Source organism: Lucilia sericata, unplaced genomic scaffold, assembly GCF_015586225.1.
Source record: "Lucilia sericata isolate MDLA Ls3-8-SP2 unplaced genomic scaffold, ASM1558622v1 Contig000616F_arrow, whole genome shotgun sequence".
Lineage (NCBI taxonomy): Eukaryota > Metazoa > Arthropoda > Insecta > Diptera > Calliphoridae > Lucilia > Lucilia sericata.
Window position 1 is genome coordinate 236454 of NW_023994622.1, and position 22993 is coordinate 259446.

Below are 22993 nucleotides of genomic sequence, written 5' to 3' on the forward strand. Positions count from 1 at the left end.
GTGGATTATAGTCTGAAAATTAGTCGGGACTATAGTCTGGAGTATAGTATGGATTATAGTCTGGAGTATATTCTTGACTATAGCCTGGAGTATAGTCTGCAGTATAGTCTGGAGTATAGTCTGGAGTATAGTCTGGACTATAGACTGGACTATAGTCTCGAACATAGTCTGGACTATAGACTGAACTATAGACTGGACTATAGACTGAACTATAGTCTGGACTATAGACTGGACTATAGACTGGACTATAGACTGGACTATAGACTGGACTATAGACTGGACTATAGTTTGGACTATAGTCTGGACTATAGTCTGGATTATAGACTGGACTATAGTCTGCATTATAGACTGGAATATAGTCTGGTTTATAGACTGGACTATAGACTGGACTATAGACTGGACCATAGACTGGACTATAGTCTGCATTATAGACTGGACTATAGACTGGACTATAGTCTGGACTACAGACTGGACTATAGACTGCAGTATAGACTGGACTATAGTCTTGATTATAGACTGGACTATAGTCGTGACTATAGACTGGACTATAATCTTGACTATATACTGGACTATAATCTTGACTATAGACTGGACTATAGTCTTGACTATAGACTGGACTATAGTCTTGACTATAGACTGGACTATAGTCTTGACTATAGACTGGACTATAGTCTTGACTATAGACTGGACTATAGTCTTGACTATACTGACTAGTCTTAGACTGGACTATAGTCTTGACTATAGACTGGACTATAGTCTTGACTATAGACTGGACTATAGTCTTGACTACAGACTGGACTATAGTCTTGACTATAGACTGGACTATAGTCTTGACTATAGACTGGACTATAATCTTGACTATAGACTGGGCTATAATCTTGACTATAGGCTGGACTATAGTCTTGACTATAGACTGGGCTTTTGTCTTGACTATAGACTGGACTATAGTCTTGACTATAGACTGGACTATAGTCTTGACTATAGACTGGACTATAGTCTTGACTATAGACTGGACTATAGTCTTGACTATAGACTGGACTTTAGTCTTGGGTATAGACTGGACTATAATCTTGACTATAGACTGGATAATAGTCTTGACTATAGACTGGGCTAAAGTCTTGACTATAGACTGGGCTATAGTCTTGACTATAGACTGGGCTATAGTCTTGATTATAGACTGAAATATAGTCTTGATTATAGACTGAACTACAGTCTTGACTATAGACTGGACTCTAGTCTCGACTATAGACTGAACTATATTCTTGACTAACGAATGTGCTATAGTCTTGACTATATACTAGACTATAGACAAGACCATAGACTGGATTATAGTCTTGACGATAGAATGGACTATAGTCTGGAGTATAGACTGGATTATAGTCTTTCTTAGCCAAGTCTTGACTATAATCTTGTCAAAATACTGGACTACAGATTTACCTAAAGACTAGAATAAGGTCTTTACTACTGTCTTGAATATAAACTTGATGATAGTTTTGACTATGGACAGCATTATAAATATGACTGAAGACATGGTCATAGTCTCGACTAAAGACTATACTATAGTGTTGATAGTTTGTACTGGTGTTAGCAGCAATCTTGTCGCATGTCTTAAGTACTTAATTCCGAGCTTTAATTTTGAGTATAATCTATAGGAACAGATAACAGATGATTGCCTATAATCTGAACTATAGTCATGGCTAAAATCTTGGCCATAACCTAGACTATAGCATGAACTATTATGGATATTCTTGGCTATAGTCGGACGTTAGACTTGATTATAGTCATATCTATAGCCTCGACAATATCCGTGATTGACTGTTCTCTTTTCTTTTTACAATTAGTTATATTTCGATTTCAGAATCTCTGCTATTTTCTTAAACTAAAAACATTTATCACTAAAATATTTCCTTAAGCATATGTAAAACTACAAGTAACTATCATCTACTCGCTTATACATTTGTCCACTATTCTGTTCTGAACTGCAGCTATTTGGTTCAGTACATCATGTGTATTTTTTTTGTAATTTTTCATTTCATGTGTTGTTGTTGCTTATTTTTTCCTCTGGTGTTTTATTTTGTTACATTAACATGCCATTCATTCATCCACAATTCAACTGTACTCAAGTAATTCTTCATTCATTCATTGATGGTTTTGGATATGGTTCAGTTTACGAGAGTTTGGTTTTTGGTATGATTCAGTTTGGTTTGGTTTTGGTGCATTATCATGAGATTTTTTCCAATTGGTTTTATAAATCCCAAGTACACTATACAAAATGTTTCCTCAATCTCTTTACTCTACTTTATATCTCTCTATTTTTCAATACTTTTACTAATGTTTCAGATACTTAACATGTGTATGTGTAAAGATAGAAGAAAAGAAGATAGAAAAACGAGCTAAATAAGAGAGAGAGAGAAAAAAAGAACAAACCTATAAACTATCTTCAAATAGCTTTTGTAAGCATTTGTGGTTTGCATATAAATAAATATTATGTAGGAGTGTGGGTCGAAAATTGTCTATTAAGTAATAGTTTAGAAAACAAAACTTTCAATGAACGATATGTATGCCTTTGATCGAAAATTATGAATCCAGTAGAACTTGAAGAGTGAAAACATGAACTTTATATGGTCTTTAAATAACTTTTCAATCTACCCTCTTATCTCTACAAACATATTCAATATGTATAGTATGTATATAAAATATGTGGCATTTACATTCTATACACATATTTCAATGTGCATGTAGTATATGTTTCAAATATTTATGTGCGTGTGTGAAAATTTTGTGTTTGACCAAGTAAATATGCTGATGAAATTTTCAATAACCATTTAATAGAAAGGTTGTCCAATAGCAAAAAGGAATGTATTGTTTGTTAATTGATCAAAAAAGTCTAGGATTTATTTCGTTTCGTTGCAACATGTTGCAAAAACATTTTAAATGTTTCACTTTACCTGTTGGCTTTATCAAGTGCTATTCCATATCAGCACTTTCATAAGTTTTTTGATAATTGGATAATTTTAAATGACAGCAGAGCAATTTATCTCATAATGTTTGGAATGTGGGGAAGGTTTAACATTTTTTTGCAGTTAAGGGAAATTCTTGCAAATGAGAAAATCATGTTAAATGCTCGTAAGATGTTTGAATTACAATTAATTGTTTTTAATAAATAGTTGAACTAGAACTGAACTAGAACTGAACTAGAACTGAACTAGAACTGAACTAGAACTGAACTAGAACTGAACTAGAACTGACTAGAACTGAACTAGAACTGAACTAGAACTGAACTAGAACTGAACTAGAACTGAACTAGAACTGAACTAGAACTGAACTAGAACTGAACTAGAACTGAACTAGAACTGAACTAGAACTGAACTAGAACTGAACTAGAACTGAACTAGAACCTGAACTAGAACTGAACTAGAACTGAACTAGAACTGAACTAGAACTGAACTAGAACTGAACTAGAACTGAACTAGAACTGAACTAGAACTGAACTAGAACTGAACTAGAACTGAACTAGAACTGAACTAGAACTGAACTAGAACTGAACTAGAACTGAACTAGAACTGAACTAGAACTGAACTAGAACTGAACTAGAACTGAACTAGAACTGAACTAGAACTGAACTAGAACTGAACTAGAACTGAACTAGAACTGACTAGAACTGAACTAGAACTGAAACTAGAACTGAACTAGAACTGAACTAGAACTGAACTAGAACTGAACTAGAACTGAACTAGAACTGAACTAGAACTGAACTAGAACTGAACTAGAACTGAACTAGAACTGAACTAGAACTGAACTAGAACTGAACTAGAACTGAACTAAACTGAACTAGAACTGAACTAGAACTGAACTAGAACTGAACTAGAACTGAACTAGAACTGAACTAGAACTGAACTAGAACTGAACTAGAACTGAACTAGAACTGAACTAGAACTGAACTAGAACTGAACTAGAACTGAACTAGAACTGAACTAGAACTGAACTAGAACTGAACTAGAACTGAACTAGAAACTGAACTAGAACTGAACTAGAACTGAACTAGAACTGAACTAGAACTGAACTAGAACTGAACTAGAACTGAACTAGAACTGAACTAGAACTGAACTAGAACTGAACTAGAACTGAACTAGAACTGAACTAGAACTGAACTAGAACTGAACTAGAACTGAACTAGAACTGAACTAGAAGAAAAGAACTGAACTAGAAACTGAACTAGAACTGAACTAGAACTGAACTAGAACTGAACTAGAACTGAACTAGAACTGAACTAGAACTGAACTAGAACTGAACTAGAACTGAACTAGAACTGAACTAGAACTGAACTAGAACTGAACTAGAACGAACTAGAACTGAACTAGAACTGAACTAGAACTGAACTAGAACTGAACTAGAACTGAACTAGAACTAACTAGAACTGAACTAGAACTGAACTACAACTGAACTAGAACTGAACTAGAACTGAACTAGAACTGAACTAAACTGAACTAGAACTGAACTAGAACTGAACTAGAACTGAACTAGAACTGAACTAGAACTGAACTAGAACTAACTAGAACTGAACTAAGGACTAGAACTGAACTAGAACTGAACTAGAACTGAACTAGAACTGAACTAGAACTGAACTAGAACTGAACTAGAACTGAACTAGAACTGAACTAGAACTGAACTAGAACTGAACTAGAACTGAACTAGAACTGAACTAAACTGAACTAGAACTGAACTAGAACTAGAACTAAACTAAAGAACTAGAACTGAACTAGAACTGAACTAGAACTGAACTAGAACTGAACTAGAACTGAACTAGAACTGAACTAGAACTGAACTAGAACTGAACTAGAACTGAACTAGAACTGAACTAGAACTGAACTAGAACTGAACTAGAACTGAACTAGAACTGAACTAGAACTGAACTAGAACTGAACTAGAACTGAACTAGAACTGAACTAGAACTGAACTAGAACTGAACTAGAACTGAACTAGAACTGAAACTAAACTGAACTAGAACTGAACTAGAACTGAATTAGAACTGAACTAGAACTGAACTAGAACTGAACTAGAACTGAATAGAACTGAACTAGAACTGAACTAGAACTGAACTAGAACTGAACTAGAACTAAACTGGAACTGAACTAGAACTGAACTACTGAACTAGAACTGAACTAGAACTGAACTAGAACTGAACTAGAACTGAACTAGAACTGAACTAGAACTGAACTAGAACTGAACTAGAACTGAACTAGAACTGAACTAGAACTGAACTAGAACTGAACTAGAACTGAACTAGAACTGAACTAGAACTGAACTAGAATGAACTAGAACTGAACTAGAACTGAACTAGAAACTGAACTAGAACTGAACTAGAACTGAACTAGAACTGAACTAGAACTGAACTAGAACTGAACTAGAACTGAACTAGAACTGAACTAGACTGAACTAGAACTGAACTAGAACTGAACTAGAACTGACTAGAACTGAACTAGAACTGAACTAGAAGAAGTAGAACTGAACTAGAACTGAACTAGAACTGAACTAGAACTGAAGAGAACTGAACTAGAACTGAACTAGAACTGAACTAGAACTAAACTAGAACTGAACTAGAACTGAACTAGAAACTGAACTAGAACTGAACTAGAACTGAACTAGAACTGAACTAGAACTGAACTACAACTGGACTAGAACTGAACTAGAACTGAACTAGAACTGAACAGAACTGAACTAAACTGAACTAGAACTGAACTAGAACTAGAACTGAACTAGAACTGAACTAGAACTGAACTACCACGGACTAGAACTGAACTAGAACTGAACTAGATGCACTAGAACTGAACTAGAACTGAACTAGAACTGAACTAGAAACTGAACTAGAACTGAACTAGAACTGAACTAGAACTGGAAACTAGAACTGAACTAGAACTGAACTAGAACTGAAATACTTTTTTTTTTTTAAACCTGACCTATACTGAACTAGAACTGAACTATAACTGAACTAAGAACTGAATCTATAATAACTGAACTAAACTGAACTAGAACTGAACTAGAATGAACTAGAACTGAACTAGAACTGAACTAGAACTGAACTAGAACTGAACTAGAACTGAACTAGAACTGAACTAGAACTGAACTAGACTGAACTAGAAACTGAACTAGAACTGAACTAGAACTGAACTAGAACTGAACTAGAACTGAACTAGAACTGAACTAGAACTGACCTAGAACTGAACTAGAACTGAACTAGAACTGAACTAGAACTGAAACTAGAACTGAACTAGAACTGAACTAGAACTGAACTAGAACTGAACTAGAAAGAACTAGAACTGAACTAGAACTGAACTGAACTAGAACTGAACTAGAACTGAACTAGAACTGAACTAGAACTGAACTAGAACTGAACTAGAACTGAACTAGAACTGAACTAGAACTGAACTAGAACTGAACTAGAACTGAACTAGAACTGAACTAGAACTGAACTAGAACTGAACTAGAACTGAACTAGAACTGAACTAGAACTGAACTAGAACTGAACTAGAACTGAACTAGAACTGAACTAGAACTGAACTAGAACTGAACTAGAACTGAACTAGAACTGAACTAGAACTGAACTAGAACTGAACTAGAACTGAACTAGAACTGAACTAGAACTGAACTAGAACTGAACTAGAACTGAACTAGAACTGAACTAGAACTGAACTAGAACTGAACTAGAACTGAACTAGAACTGAACTAGAACTGAACTAGAACTGAACTAGAACTGAACTAGAACTGAACTAGAACTGAACTAGAACTGAACTAGAACTGAACTAGAACTGAACTAGAACTGAACTAGAACTGAACTAGAACTGAACTAGAACTGAACTAGAACTGAACTAGAAACTGAACTAGAACTGAACTAGAACTGAACTAGAACTGAACTAGAACTGAACTAGAACTGAACTAGAACTGAACTAGAACTGAACTAGAACTGAACTAGAACTGAACTAGAACTGAACTAGAACGAAACTAGAACTGAACTAGAACTGAACTAGAACTGAACTAGAACTGAACTAGAACTGAACTAGAACTGAACTAGAACTAAACTAACTGAACTAGAACTGAAAACTGAACTGAACTAGAACTGAACTAAACTGAACTAGAACTGAACTAGAACTGAACTAGAACTGAACTAGAACTGAACTAGAACTGAACTAGAACTGAACTACAACTAGAACTGAACTAGAACTGAACTAGAACTGAACTAGAACTGAACTAGAACTGAACTAGAACTGAACTAGAACTGAACTAGAACTGAACTAGAACTGAACTAGAACTGAACTAGAACTGAACTAGAACTGAACTAGAACTGACTAGAACTGAACTAGAACTGAACTAGAACTGAACTAGAACTGAACTAGAACTGAACTAGACTGAACTAGAACTGAACTAGAACTGAACTAGAACTGAACTAGAACTGAACTAGAACTGAACTAGAACTGAACTAGAACTGAACTAGAACTGAACTAGAACTGAACTAGAACTGAACTAGAACTGAACTAGAACTGAACTAGAACTGAACTAGAACTGAACTAGAACTGAACTAGAACTGAACTAGAACTGAACTAGAACTGAACTAGAACTGAACTAGAACTGAACTAGAACTGAAACTAGAACTGAACTAGAACTGAACTAGAACTGAAAAAAAGAACTGAACTAGAACTGAACTAGAACTGAACTAGAACTGAACTAGAACTGAACTAGAACTGAACTAGAACTGAACTAGAACTGAACTAGAACTGAACTAGAACTGAACTAGAACTGAACTAGAACTGAACTAGAACTGAACTAGAACTGAACTAGAACTGAACTAGAACTGAACTAGAACTGAACTAGAACTGAACTAGAACTGAACTAGAACTGAACTAGAACTGAACTAGAACTGAACTAGAACTGAACTAGAACTGAACTAGAACTGAACTAGAACTGAACTAGAACTGAACTAGAACTGAACTAGAACTGAACTAGAACTGAACTAGAACTGAACTAGAACTGAACTAGAACTGAACTAGAACTGAACTAGAACTGAACTAGAACTGAACTAGAACTGAACTAGAACTGAACTAGAACTGAACTAGAACTGAAGTAGAACTGAACTAGAACTGAACTAGAACTGAACTAGAACTGAAGTAGAACTGAACTAGAACTGAACTAGAACTGAACTAGAACTAAACTAGAACTGAACTAGAACTGAACTAGAACTGAACTACAACTGAACTAGAACTGAACTAGAACTGAACTAGAACTGAACTACAACTGGACTAGAACTGAACTAGAACTGAACTAGAACTGAACCAGAACTGAACTAGAACTGAACTAGAACTGAACTAGACTGAACTAGAACTGAACTAGAACTGAACTAGAACTGAACTAGAACTGAACTAGAACTGAACTAGAACTGAACTAGAACTGAACTAAAACTGAACTAGAACTGAACTAGAACTGAACTAGAATTGAACTAGAACTGAACTAGAACTGAACTATAACATTGGTAATATGTCATTTGGCTGGCTTTGGAAAATTTGCCTAATAATAAAAACCGTTCGACTCTGAGTACCTCCTAGTATTTTACAGCCGTTAAATAAACAAGTAAGAAAGTATAGTCGGGCGTGGCTGACCATATGATACCCTACACCAGTTATGAGTATTAAATGTGATTTATTTTTCATAATAAAGCATTTATCTTCAATATTCCCTTGTTCCGATACATTTAAGCAATTTATGGATGAAAAACTAATTTTCTGAAAGAGGCTTTATATGGGGGCTAGGGGCAAATATGGACCAAGCCCGATAAAATTTTGTGAATATATTTATATTTACATAATATTTTATTGTGCTGAATTTCATTGCGATATTTATGTTTATAAGCTAATTTGGGACATTCAAGTAATTTTCTGAAGGGAACTTTGTATGGGAGCTAGGGTCAAATGGGGCCCGATCTTTATAAAATTTGGCAGGGTCATCAAGACTTCTATAAAACTTAGGTTAGGTTATATATATCTTTATATCTATCTTTATGTTTAACATAATTATGAGCTCAGAAGCCCTTTTCGGGGGGTTCTGTTCTATGGGGGCTAGGTGAAATAATGGACCGATTTTTACCATTTTCAATAGGCTTCATCCTTGGGTTAAATAAAACGTGCGTGCCAAATTTCATCCAATTATCTTGAAAATTGCGACCTGTACCTTGCGCACAAGGTTTACATGGACAGCCAGCCAGCCAGCCAGACGGACGGACGGACATAGCTTAATCGACTCAGAAAACGATTCTAAGCCGATTGGTATACTTTAAGATGGGTCTAGGATGAATATTTTTGTATGTTACAAACATCAGCACAAATCCAATATACCCTCCCCACTAAAGTGGTGTAGGGTATAATTATAAAGTTTTGTAGAACTCGTTTAAAATTAACTCTTCCAAAAGTAGTAGAGCACTTTAATAAAAATAATAAAAATAATTATTACCAAGAGTAAAATGTGGAAGGGTCGGTCCAGGCATTAAAAAAATTACTGCTGTAGCATATAATATGACCGTTCAAACTGTATTCCCTGCCTTCTGCTAACAAATTGAACAGTTGCTATTAAGTGTAATAATATTCAATATTATACAATCAATGTCCAAATTCCTTTATAATACTGCCTGCAACCATAAAAACATATTAGTATCAGACATATGCAAACACACATACATACATAAATATGTAAACGAATCTCGCATATATACATTTTTAAATCTTGTTAAACTATTCACATATTTACTGCATTCACAGCATCCCACTGCAGCCAGCACCACAAACGTTTTGAAACCAAATTCAATTTTATCGGTCTTTACAGATTTTTCATGATTGAATAGAGAAAATTTTGTACTATTAGTAGAAAAAAACCGAAATATGGTCAAAAAAGATTTTTTTTTCAGAAAAACACAAAAATCACATACAAACCCACAGAGAAACACATTTATAGACACAGACGTTCAAAAAATAGAATTTGACAGTATGTATATGCAAATTTTGTGTTAAACTATTTAAAAAAAAATACAAAAAACGTAGTACTGCACAGACTGAGCAAACTAACCGACGTATAAACACCCACAACCAAGCCCATATAGTTATACATTGATGTTAGCATGGATTATGCATTATAATTCAATACACAAGTGTATCAAAATTATGCACATAACACAATTACCGAAACTGAGAGTTGGAGTCGAGAAGTTGGGTGAAATGCATAGATTTAAAATGTATATTTGTTTGTTCTCACAAGAAATGGAGAGTGAGACTAACAATGTGGGTTAGGGCATCAGACGTAGAGACAGCCTTAGAGAGTTATGCAAAAATGACATAATAAATATGACACTCTACTAAATTTCATACACTTATTACCAGCAATTACAGCTATGAAAAATGACATCAATACAAGTTGTAAATGTGTATGTTTTGCAAGAGTTTATTGTTTGTTTGGCAGTGTGTGTTTATGTTGTTTAATTGTATAAGTGTATGTGAATATACTTATTTACTCGTGCCTGTAGTAGGGTAACACTTAATGTTTCTTTTTATACCCTCCACCACCATCAGTGGTGATAGAGGGTATATATAAGTTTGTCGTTCCGTGTGTAACACCAAGAAATATTCATCTAAGACCCAACAAAGTATATATATTCTGGGTCCTTATGAAATTCTGAGTCGATTTAGCTATGTCCGTCTGTCCGTCTGTCTGTCTGTCTGTCTGTCTGTGTAAAACACGCTCACGTTAAAACTAAGCAAAGGAAATCAACCAAATTCACCCAAAATATTTATTGTTATCCTAAGCAGTTTGGTATTGAAAATCAGCAAAATCGGTTCACAACGTAAAAAGCTATGAGTAAAAATTTCAGACTACCTCAAAAAAAATTACGTTTTTTTCATCATTCTTTTGAAGTTTTCTCAGAAACTACCAAAGATATTTCGATGAATTTTGTCACACATTATTTTTTCATAGCAGTGATTAATTGTGTTGAAAATCTTTACAATCGATTCAATATTTACCATATCCCCCATACAAAGGTATATATTCCCGGAAATTAGTTTATCGCTAATAACTCCCTCAAATATATCGGTATCAACACAAAATTTTGCACATGCAAATATAATGTGAACAGAAATCATACTGTCAACGCAGATCTCAGTCGGTCCACAATTGGCCATAGCTCCCATACAAGGTCCACTTCCGAAAATCACCTAAGCGCACATATTTCATTGATGAATAAAGCTATTGTGATAAAATTCGAGTTAAACATGTTTTGTGTACATACAAATCATTCTACGAAATTTTTTACGGATCGGTCCATTATTGGTCATAGCTCCCATATAAGGCCCACTTCCGAAAATCATTTAAAAGCTCATATTTCATTGTTATATAAAGCTATCTTGATGAAATTCGACACAAATATGTTTAGTGTAAATATAAATCACTCTACGAAATTTTTTTCGGATAGGCCCATAATTGGTCATAGCTCCCATATAAAGTCCACTTCCGAAAATCACTTAAACGCATATATTTCATTGAATTATAAAGATATCGGGATAAAATTCGACTCACATATGTTATGTATACATACAAATCATTTTACTAATTTTGTTACGGATCGGTACATTATTGGTCATAGCTCCCATATAAGGCCCACTTCCGAAAATCATTTAAAAGCTCATATTTCATTGTCATATAAAGCTATCTTGATGAAATTCGACACAAATATGTTTAGTGTAAATATAAATCACTCTACGAAATTTTTTCCGGATAGGTCCATAATTGGTCATAGCTCCCATATAAAGTCCACTTCCGAAAATCACTTAAACGCATATGAATTATAAAGATATCGGGATAAAATTCGACTCACATATGTTATGTATACATACAAATCATTTTACTAGTTTTGTTACGGATCGGTCCATTATTGGTCATAGCTCCCATATAAGGCCCACTTCCGAAAATCATTTAAAAGCTCATATTTCATTGTCATATAAAGCTATCTTGATGAAATTCGGCACAAATATGTTTAGTCTAAATATAAATCACTCTACATGGATAGGTCCATAATTGGTCATAGTTCCCATATAAAGTCCACTTCCGAAAATCACTTAAACGCATATATTTCATTGAATTATAAAGATATCGGGATAAAATTCGACACAAATATGTTTTGTATACATACAAATCATTTTACTAATTTTGTTACGGATCGGTCCATTATTGGTCATAGCTCCCATATAACCCCATTTCCGAAAATCACTTAAAAATACATATTTCATTGTCAAATAAAGCTATCGTGATAAAATTCGACATAAATATATTTTGTATAAATATGAATTATTCCACTAAATTTTTTCCGGATAGGCCCATAATTGGTCATAGCTCCCATATAACCCCATTTCCGAAAATCACTTAAAAATACATTTTTCATTGTCAAATAAAGTTATCTTGATAAAATTCGACACAAATATGTTTTGTCTTTATATGAATCACTCTACGAAATTTTTTCCGGAGAGGCTCCCATAAAGGGTCCACTTACGAAAATCACTTAAACGCACATATTTCTTTGAATAATAAAGCTATTTGGATAAAGTACGACTTGAATATGTTTTGTGAGCATATAAATCATTCTACCAATTTTTTTTCCGGATTGTTCCATCTATGGTAATAGCTCCTTCAAAAAAATCACTTAAACGCACATATTTCATTAACAAATAAAGATATCTTGATAAAATTCGACACAAATATGTTTTGTGTAAGGTCGTAGCTCCTATACATATAAAGTTCACTTCCGAAAATCACCTAAACGCACATATTTCATTAATTAATAAATCTATTGTAGTAAAATTCGACTTGAATTTTTTTGGCATATAAATCATTATACGAAATTTTTTCCTTAACGGTTGATAATTGGTCACAACTCCCATATAAGGACCATTTCCGAAAATTACTCAAATGCACATTAACAATCAAAGTTATCGGGATAAAATTCGACATAAATGTGTATTTTGTATATATAAATCATTCTACGGATTTTTTCTTCCGGATCGGTCCATAGGTTGTCTTAGCTCCCATATTAATATACATTTTTCTCGACCTAATTAAAATTAGTTTGACACATGCAAAAATGTTAGTACCCTCAATAAGGAAACAAAAATTTTGCCAAGTTATCTAAAAATTAGATAGTTAAATGGGTTTCAATAAAAAGTAGCTTGTTGGTGGAGGGTATTTAAGATTCGGCATAGCCGAATATAGCACTCTAACTTGTTGTAATTCCGGGGTTCTGTGAGAATCTATATAGCATCACTGAACTGATATAGTAGAGAAATAGAACTGAACTAGAACTGAACTAGAACTGAACTAGAACTGAACTAGAACTAGAACTGAACTAGAACTAGAACTGAACTAGAACTGAACTAGAACTGAACTAGAACTGAACTAGAACTGAACTAGAACTGAACTAGAACTGAACTAGAACTGAACTAGAACTGAACTAGAACTGAACTAGAACTGAACTAGAACTGAACTAGAACTGAACTAGAACTGAACTAGAACTGAACTAGAAAACTGAACTAGAACTGAACTAGAACTGAACTAGAACTGAACTAGAACTGAACTAGAACTGAACTAGAACTGAACTAGAACTGAACTAGAACTGAACTAGAACTGAACTAGAACTGAACTAGAACTGAACTAGAACTGAACTAGAACTGAACTAGAACTGAACTAGAACTGAACTAGAACTGAACTAGAACTGAACTAGAACTGAACTAGAACTGAACTAGAACTGAACTAGAACTGAACTAGAACTGAACTAGAACTGAACTAGAACTGAACTAGAACTGAACTAGAACTGAACTAGAATGAACTAGAACTGAACTAGAACTGAACTAGAACTGAACTAGAACTGAACTAGAACTGAACTAGAACTGAACTAGAAACTGACTAGAACTGAACTAGAACTGAACTAGAACTGAACTAGAACTGAACTAGAACTGAACTAGAACTGAACTAGAAACTAAACTAAAACTGAACTAGAACTGAACTAGAACTGAACTAGATCTGAACTAGAACTGAACTAGAACTGAACTAGAACTGAACTAGAACTGAACTAGAACTGAACTAGAACTGAACTAGAACTGAACTAGAACTGAACTAGAACTGAACTAGAACTGAACTAGAACTGAACTAGAACTGAACTAGAACTGAACTAGAACTGAACTAGAACTGAACTAGAACTGAACTAGAACTGAACTAGAACTGAACTAGAACTGAACTAGAACTGAACTAGAACTGAACTAGAACTAAACTAGAACTGAACTAGAACTGAACTGGAACCCAACCAAAATTTTTAAAAATGTATTAACATCCAGCATAATGGTTAGTAAGTACAAATGTATGTATATTGGAGTTATGAAATTAATGCATAGGGAAATGTCGCTCATGGTGTTTTTTTATGTTAATGTGTACTTGTTAACTTAACCGATATTGAACTCAGAATCAATATTCCCCAAAACGAAACTTAAATTGATAGTGGGTATTTTATTTAATTTCGTAATGATAAAAATATAAGAATTTTTAGTACCTTTAACATGCATTTATATATTTCCAATATCAGTATGTTTTTATTATTTGACAGCATCATGTCATGCTCAAGAAATGGTTTCAATTTTTGAACACTTTTTTATTTCTTTATATTTTAAAAATTAACGAAAAAGTAACAGACAGTTTTAAGTAAATTTTGACATATTAGAAAATTTTATTAAATTTTTTGTATTTTATTTTAAAATTCTAAACAATATTTTATAAGACCCCTGTCAAAATATACTAATTTACATAAATCAAATTTCTATTTATCATAATAATATAATTCATGCTAAACATTGTGCAACCCTTTTAAGTTAAATACATGTACTATTTATTTATTTAGTTACAGTAGGGTGGTAACATTTGAAGTCGAAAAGTATTAATTGAAATGTACATATGTTTTCTTTTTGATTAATATTGTGAGTCACCTTAATATACATAAATTTCGTTAAAATTACATGTGTACGTGTATGTGTGTACATTTAAAAATAGCTGACATTATCCTTTCGCATGTACATGTGAATGTATGTGTACATATTTTTTTATTTCAAAAATTTTAATTAAATTGTCAAAATTTTCATCATGTTTTCAGTCTGGCTGACTATCTAACTATATTTAACTATGTGTGGGTTTATATGTATGGTTAGTTACTCATAAATAATCCTGCAGTTCTGGGAGATTAGCTGGTGAAATGATTACGTTCTGGACTACTTGGGGATACGAAATGCCGAAATATCCGTCTATTGATCAAATAACTTGTCATTTTATTTAAGAGAAAAAATAAGTGTCAATTAAAGCAAAACTATGAAAATTTCAGTCAGTCCAGTAAACAGACCGGATCTGCAGGATATTATTGTATAAGCAAGATTACACTTGTTCATGTGTAAAAGAGTTACAAATTTGTTATGTATTTAGATATATATATATGCATACATATTTAAAAAAATTTTAACTAAAGGGTGGACCGAAAATGTTGCTTAAGTTGAAGGTGAATTGAACATATTTCAACATATATTTATGTCCCCTCATTTTCAGACTAGGCTTTAAACTGAAATGAAATCTTATAATAATCTTCACAAATATGACTTTGTCTTCAAAAAGCTGACGCTATTTGCATTACCCTTTTTTTGTTGTTATGATTTGTTATATATGTATTTTTCTTCTTTGTATTAAATCCTTGTTTATTTATATGTGTGTAACAAAGAATCAAACAAACAAACAGCCATACAATCAACAAAAAATTATGTAAAAACACACATACAAACAAATACCACATCACTCAAATATTAAAAATAACTAAATTAAGCTTATAAAGAAGAGTGACAGCATTTACATATTTTAAAATAGTTAAAACCAAATAACTAAATTTATATAATATTTTTTTGACAAAATTAGATTTCTGCAAGAAATTCATTGAATGGAAAAAAGCTTTATAAACAAATGGGATTGTTAGGAAAATGTAATGAGAAATATATTACTCATACCACACGGGGTGCATAATTTGGTTTGTGGACACTATCTAGTCTAGTCTATAGTCTAGTCTATAGTCTAGTCTATAGTCTAGTCTATAGTCTAGTCTATAGTCTAGTCTAGTCTAGTCTATAGTCTAGTCTATAGTCTAGTCTATAGTCTAGTCTATAGTCTAGTCTATAGTCTAGTCTATAGTCTAGTCTATAGTCTAGTCTATAGTCTAGTCTATAGTCTAGTCTATAGTCTAGTCTATAGTCTAGTCTATAGTCTAGTCTATAGTCTAGTCTATAGTCTAGTCTATAGTCTAGTCTATAGTCTAGTCTATAGTCTAGTCTATAGTCTAGTCTATAGTCTAGTCTATAGTCTAGTCTATAGTCTAGTCTATAGTCTAGTCTATAGTCTAGTCTATAGTCTAGTCTATAGTCTAGTCTATAGTCTAGTCTATAGTCTAGTCTATAGTCTAGTCTATAGTCTAGTCTATAGTCTAGTCTATAGTCTAGTCTATAGTCTAGTCTATAGTCTAGTCTATAGTCTAGTCTATAGTCTAGTCTATAGTCTAGTCTAGTCTATAGTCTAGTCTATAGTCTAGTCTATAGTCTAGTCTAGTCTATAGTCTAGTCTATAGTCTAGTCTAGTCTAGTCTATAGTCTAGTCTAGTCTAGTCTAGTCTAGTCTAGTCTAGTCTAGTCTAGTCTAGTCTAGTCTAGTCTAGTCTAGTCTAGTCTAGTCTAGTCTAGTCTAGTCTAGTCTAGTCTAGTCTAGTCTAGTCTAGTCTAGTCTAGTCTAGTCTAGTCTAGTCTAGTCTAGTCTAGTCTAGTCTAGTCTAGTCTAGTCTAGTCTAGTCTAGTCTAGTCTAGTCTAGTCTAGTCTAGTCTAGTCTAGTCTAGTCTAGTCTAGTCTAGTCTAGTCTAGTCTAGTCTAGTCTAGTCTAGTCTAGTCTAGTCTAGTCTAGTCTAGTCTAGTCTATAGTCTAGTCTAGTCTAGTCTATAGTCTAGTAGTCTATAGTCTAGTCTATAGTCTAGTCTAGTCTATAGTCTAGTCTATAGTCTAGTCTAGTCTATAGTATAGTCTAGTCTATAGTCTAGTCTATAGTCTAGTCTATAGTCTAGTCTATAGTCTAGTCTATAGTCTAGTCTATAGTCTAGTCTATAGTCTAGTCTATAGTCTAGTCTATAGTCTAGTCTATAGTCTCTAGTCTATAGTCTAGTCTATAGTCTAGTCTATAGTCTAGTCTATAGTCTAGTCTATAGTCTAGTCTATAGTCTAGTCTATAGTCTAGTCTATAGTCTAGTCTATAGTCTAGTCTATAGTCTAGTCTATAGTCTAGTCTATAGTCTAGTCTATAGTCTAGTCTATAGTCTAGTCTATAGTCTAGTCTATAGTCTAGTTATAGTCTAGTCTATAGTCTAGTCTATAGTCTAGTCTATAGTCTAGTCTATAGTCTAGTCTATAGTCTAGTCTATAGTCTAGTCTATAGTCTAGTCTATAGTCTAGTCTATAGTCTAGTCTATAGTCTAGTCTATAGTCTAGTCTATAGTCTAGTCTATAGTCTAGTCTATAGTCTAGTCTATAGTCTAGTCTATAGTCTAGTCTATAGTCTAGTCTATAGTCTAGTCTATAGTCTAGTCTATAGTCTAGTCTATAGTCTAGTCTATAGTCTAGTCTATAGTCTAGTCTATAGTCTAGTCTATAGTCTAGTCTATAGTCTAGTCTATAGTCTAGTCTATAGTCTAGTCTATAGTCTAGTCTATAGTCTAGTCTATAGTCTAGTCTATAGTCTAGTCTATAGTCTAGTCTATAGTCTAGTCTATAGTCTAGTCTATAGTCTAGTCTATAGTCTAGTCTATAGTCTAGTCTATAGTCTAGTCTATAGTCTAGTCTATAGTCTAGTCTTAGTCTAGTCTATAGTCTAGTCTATAGTCTAGTCTATAGTCTAGTCTATAGTCTAGTCTATAGTCTAGTCTATAGTCTAGTCTATAGTCTAGTCTATAGTCTAGTCTATAGTCTAGTCTATAGTCTAGTCTATAGTCTAGTCTATAGTCTAGTCTATAGTCTAGTCTATAGTCTAGTCTATAGTCTAGTCTATAGTCTAGTCTATAGTCTAGTCTATAGTCTAGTCTATAGTCTAGTCTATAGTCTAGTCTATAGTCTAGTCTATAGTCTAGTCTATAGTCTAGCTATCTAGTCTATAGTCTAGTCTATAGTCTAGTCTCTAGTCTAGTCTATAGTCTAGTCTGGACAATAGTCATTAGTATAGTCTTAAATATATTAGTCTGGAGTAATGTCTTGTTCATAATCTGGCCTATAGCCTGGACAATAGTCTGAAATATAGTTTTATCTATAGTATATACATACATTAGTCCGAATTGTGGTCTTAATCTACTAGGTTTTCGTATATTTAGATTTCTAGCTAAATTTATTAATATTTTGTTCAAATCTATTTTGTATAAAAAATTGCAGTTATCTTGAACTTGTTTTTATCATTTTGTTGTTTGATGTTGTTGTAAGTTTACAAACATACATTCAAATTCATTTATGAATTAGTTGATTGAGTTAATAAACATACTAACTAATATTTTATACATTCTATTACATGTACACTGCACTTGTTTATTTATCTTGATATATCAACACAACTTCTATTTAAATACAATTAAAGTTCCCAATAATTCTAAAAGGAGTCCATATTTTTCTTTTAATAAGTAGTTATTTTAAATGTCTCTGAATTATTCAAAATATTTTGAAAGATTCAATTGTGTTTTTAGAGCTTATAAGTAATTGATGATAGAAATACTTCTTTTTTTATTCTGTATAACTAGTGAGTTCAATAAAGGGAAGCCACTCTAAACTGCAGGGTATTTAAATGCACTTCTATTTACAATTACATTTATGCATCTAAATGTGCAATTGTCTGCATATGTCTGATTATGTTCGTGTGTGTGTAGGTATGTTTGTGTACTCATTGTAATTGTATTTATTTTGAATTTTAATTAAATATTAATTAGAGTTTATTTGTTGACTATGAATAAATAAATGAAACATAAAATGAATGAAATGTAACAATATTTTTGCTTTTGTTAAAACTGACTTGTTGTAATTGTTATTGTTTTTAAAGTTATACTTCATCAGTGTATGTTTATTTATCATGTTATCATGTCATAATAAATTTTGTTATTTAAATAAATAATTTAAGTGAAAAATTAAAAGTATTTTTTGAAATTTTATTCATTTCGTGGATTATAAAAATTTTAATTAATTTAATTTTGAATTGTACCAAAAGTATTATTTCTGAGAATTACTTATTTATAGGTTTCAAGCATAACTGGTTATAATTCTTCTTAAATGATAATTTTATTAACATTTCTATATAATAATTTACAAAAAGCTTATTTAAATCTGATATGGTTATAGGGTATTTTTTGAACTTGCTTGCCAGAATTGTCACTACATGATTTTTTACAATTTTAATTATTTATTAAATCAATGTAAAAGTGCTAATTTTTATACTGAGATTAACTTAATTGCTTTTGTTTGTATTACGCATACGTACATACAGATATGTATTAATTCAACAGATAAAGTTATTATAATTACACTGGATAACAAAAATAAAAAAAGAAATTTAAAGAAAAAATTTTCTATGAAAAAGGATATTTTCGAAAGTTTTCAATAAAATGAGAATTTTCTCGAAAATTTTCAATAAAATGAGAATTTTGTCGAAAATTTGCTATAGAAAGAGAATTTTCTCAAAAATGTTCTATAAAAAAAGAGAATTTTCTCGAAAATTTTCTATAAAAGAGAGAATTTTCTCCCAAATTTTCTATGAAAGAGAGAATTTTCTCGCAAATTTTCTATGAAAGACAGAATTTTCTCGAAAATTTTCTATGAAAGAGAGAATTTTCTCGGAAATTTTCTATAAAAGAGAGAATTTTCTCGGAAATTTCAATAAAATGAGAATTCTCTCGAAAATTTTCAATAAAATGAGAATTTTCTCGAAAATTTTCTATGAAAGAGAGAATTTTCTCGAAAATTTTCAATAAAATGAGAATTTTGTCGAAAATTTGCTATAGAAAGAGAATTTTCTCAAAAATTTTCTATAGAAAGAGAATTTTCTATAAAAAGAGAATTTTCTCTAGAATGAACATTTTTTGAAACTTTTCTTTAGAATGAAAATTTTCTCGAAAATTTTCTATAAAAAGATAATTTTCTCTTAAATTTTATAAAAAAAAGAGAATCTTCTCGAAAAGTTTTCTATAAAAATAAAATAAAAATATTTTTTTTTTAAATTTTCTATGAAAAAGAGAATTTTCTCACAAATTTTCTATGAAAGAGAGAATTTTCTCGCAAATTTTCTATGAAAGACAGAATTTTCTAAAAAAATTTTTATAAAAGATACAATTTTCTCGAAAATTTTCTAAAAAAAAAAGAATTTTCTCGAAAATTTTCTAAAAAAAAAAGAATTTTCTCGAAAATTTTCTAAAAAAAAAGAATTTTCTCGAAAATTTTCTAAAAAAGAGAATTTTCTCGAAATTGTCTATAAAAAGAGAATTTTCTCGAAAATTGTCTATAAAAAGAGAATTTTCTCGAAAATTGTCTATAAAAAGAGAATTTTCTCGAAAATTGTCTATAAAAAGAGAATTTTCTCGAAAATTGTCTATAAAAAAGAGAATTTTCTCGAAAATTGTCTATAAAAAGAGAATTTTCTCGAAAATTTTCTATAAAAAAGAGAATTTTCTCGAAAATTTTCTATAAAAAGAGAATTTTCTCGAAAATTTTCTATAAAAAAGAGAATTGTCTCGAAAATTTTCTATAAAAAAGAGAATTGTCTCGAAAATTTTCTATAAAAAAGAGAATTTTCTCGAAAATTTTCTATAAAAAGAGAATTTTCTCGAAAATTTTCTATAAAAAAGAGAATTTTCTCGAAAATTTTCTATAAAAAAGAGAATTTTCTCGAAAATTTTCTATAAAAAAGAGAATTTTCTCGAAAATTTTCTATAAAAAAGAGAATTTTCTCGAAAATTTTCTATAAAAAAGAGAATTTTCTCGAAAATTTTCTATAAAAAAGAGAATTTTCTCGAAAATTTTCTATAAAAAAGAGAATTTTCTCGAAAATTTTCTATAAAAAAAGAATTTTCTCGAAAATTTTCTATAAAAAAGAGAATTTTCTCGAAAATTTTCTATATAAAGAGAAATTTTCTCGAAAATTTTCTATATAAAAGTGAATTTTATCGAAAATTTTCTATAAAAAAGTGAATTTTCTCGAAAATTTTCTATAAAAAAGTAGAATTTTCTCGAAAATTTTCTATAAAAAAGAGAATTTTCTCGAAAATTTTCTATAAAAAAGAGAATTTTCTCGAAAATTTTCTATAAAAAAGAGAATTTTCTCGAAATTTCTTAAAGAGAATTTTCTCGAAAATTTTCTATAAAAAAGAGAATTTTCTCGAAAAGAGAATTTTCTATAAAAAGAAAAATTTCTTTAGTTTTTGATATAAAATCTGAGGAAAGACACTACAGATTGAATAATCCTTTATTTTTATAAATAAACCCTGTATATATTCTAAATAATTTCTGAAGCTTTTCATTTCTTTATGACTATATGTGTGATAAATATAAAAACAAAACTTACCTTTTCCTTAATGCCAAATAAAAATTTTATTATTTCATCAGTTCTTCACCATTAATATTGAAATTCTGCAAAGAAATTAAAAAATTATTTATGTTAGAAAAATGTTTAATTCAAAAATAAAGTGAAGCAAATAGATTAAACTTGAATATTTAGTAAATAATTTGCTATTATAATCCGACATCAGATTCAAATATCTTGAGACTAATGTTATTCCTGTTATTTAAACCCTCTGGAATTGGAAAAAAAGCTTCATTAGAGAAATTGCTTAGAATTACACAAAACCCCATTTCAGCTTATTGCACTTTAATGTCTAACCATATCATTAGTATACAATTTAGTTGAAACAATGAATTGCAACATTTTATTTTTATTGGACAAAATAAAAGAAAACATCACTTTGAAATCTCTCTTATAAGAATAAAATAAAGTTTATTTAACTTTAATAAATATCCTTAACACTCCACACACTGTTTCTTACAACTTTCGACTGATAGAAATAACAAGTCTTGCCTAGAGTAAAATCACTGTCAGTTTCTTCTCTTTTTTAAAATGACCACTTTAGACTATAGACTAGACTATATAGTCTACAGTCTAGTATATAGTCTTATATAGTCTAGTTATAGTCTAGTCTATTAGTCTAGTCTATAGTCTAGTCTATAGTCTAGTCTATAGTCTAGTCTAGTCTAGTCTATAGTCTAGTCTATAGTCTAGTCTATAGTCTAGTCTAAGTCTAGTCTATAGTCTAGTAGTAGTCTATAGTCTAGTCTATAGTCTAGTCTATAGTCTAGTCTATAGTCTAGTCTATAGTCTAGTCTATAGTCTAGTCTAGTCTAGTCGATAGTCTATCTAGTCTATAGTCTATAGTCTGTCTATAGTCTATTCTATAGTCTAGTCTATAGTCTAGTCTATAGTCTAGTCTATAGTCTAGTCTATAGTCTAGTCTCTAGTCTAGTCTATAGTCTATCTATAGTCTAGTCTATAGTCTAGTCTATAGTCTAGTCTATAGTCTAGTCTATAGTCTAGTCTATAGTCTAGTCTATAGTCTAGTCTATAGTCTAGTCTAAGTCTAGTCTATAGTCTAGTCTATAGTCTAGTCTATAGTCTAGTCTATAGTCTAGTCTATAGTCTAGTCTATAGTCTAGTCTATAGTCTAGTCTATAGTCTAGTCTATAGTCTAGTATCTAGTATAGTCTATAGTCTAGTATATAGTCTAGTCATAGTCTAGTCTATAGTCTAGTCTATAGTCTAGTCTATATAGTCTAGTCTAGTCT

General features: G+C 31.4%; 1 protein-coding gene across 1 annotated transcript in view; it reads right to left on the reverse strand.

Moving 5' to 3' along the window:
• LOC119606723 overlaps positions 1-21790 on the reverse strand; it is a 67073-nt gene extending 45283 nt beyond the window's left edge. Inside the window, exon 1 of the mRNA XM_037960289.1 lies at positions 21723-21790. The gene's annotated coding sequence lies outside the window, so the exon portion shown is untranslated. The remainder of the gene's footprint in view (positions 1-21722) is intronic.
• Between the last annotated feature and the right edge of the window lie 1203 nt (positions 21791-22993).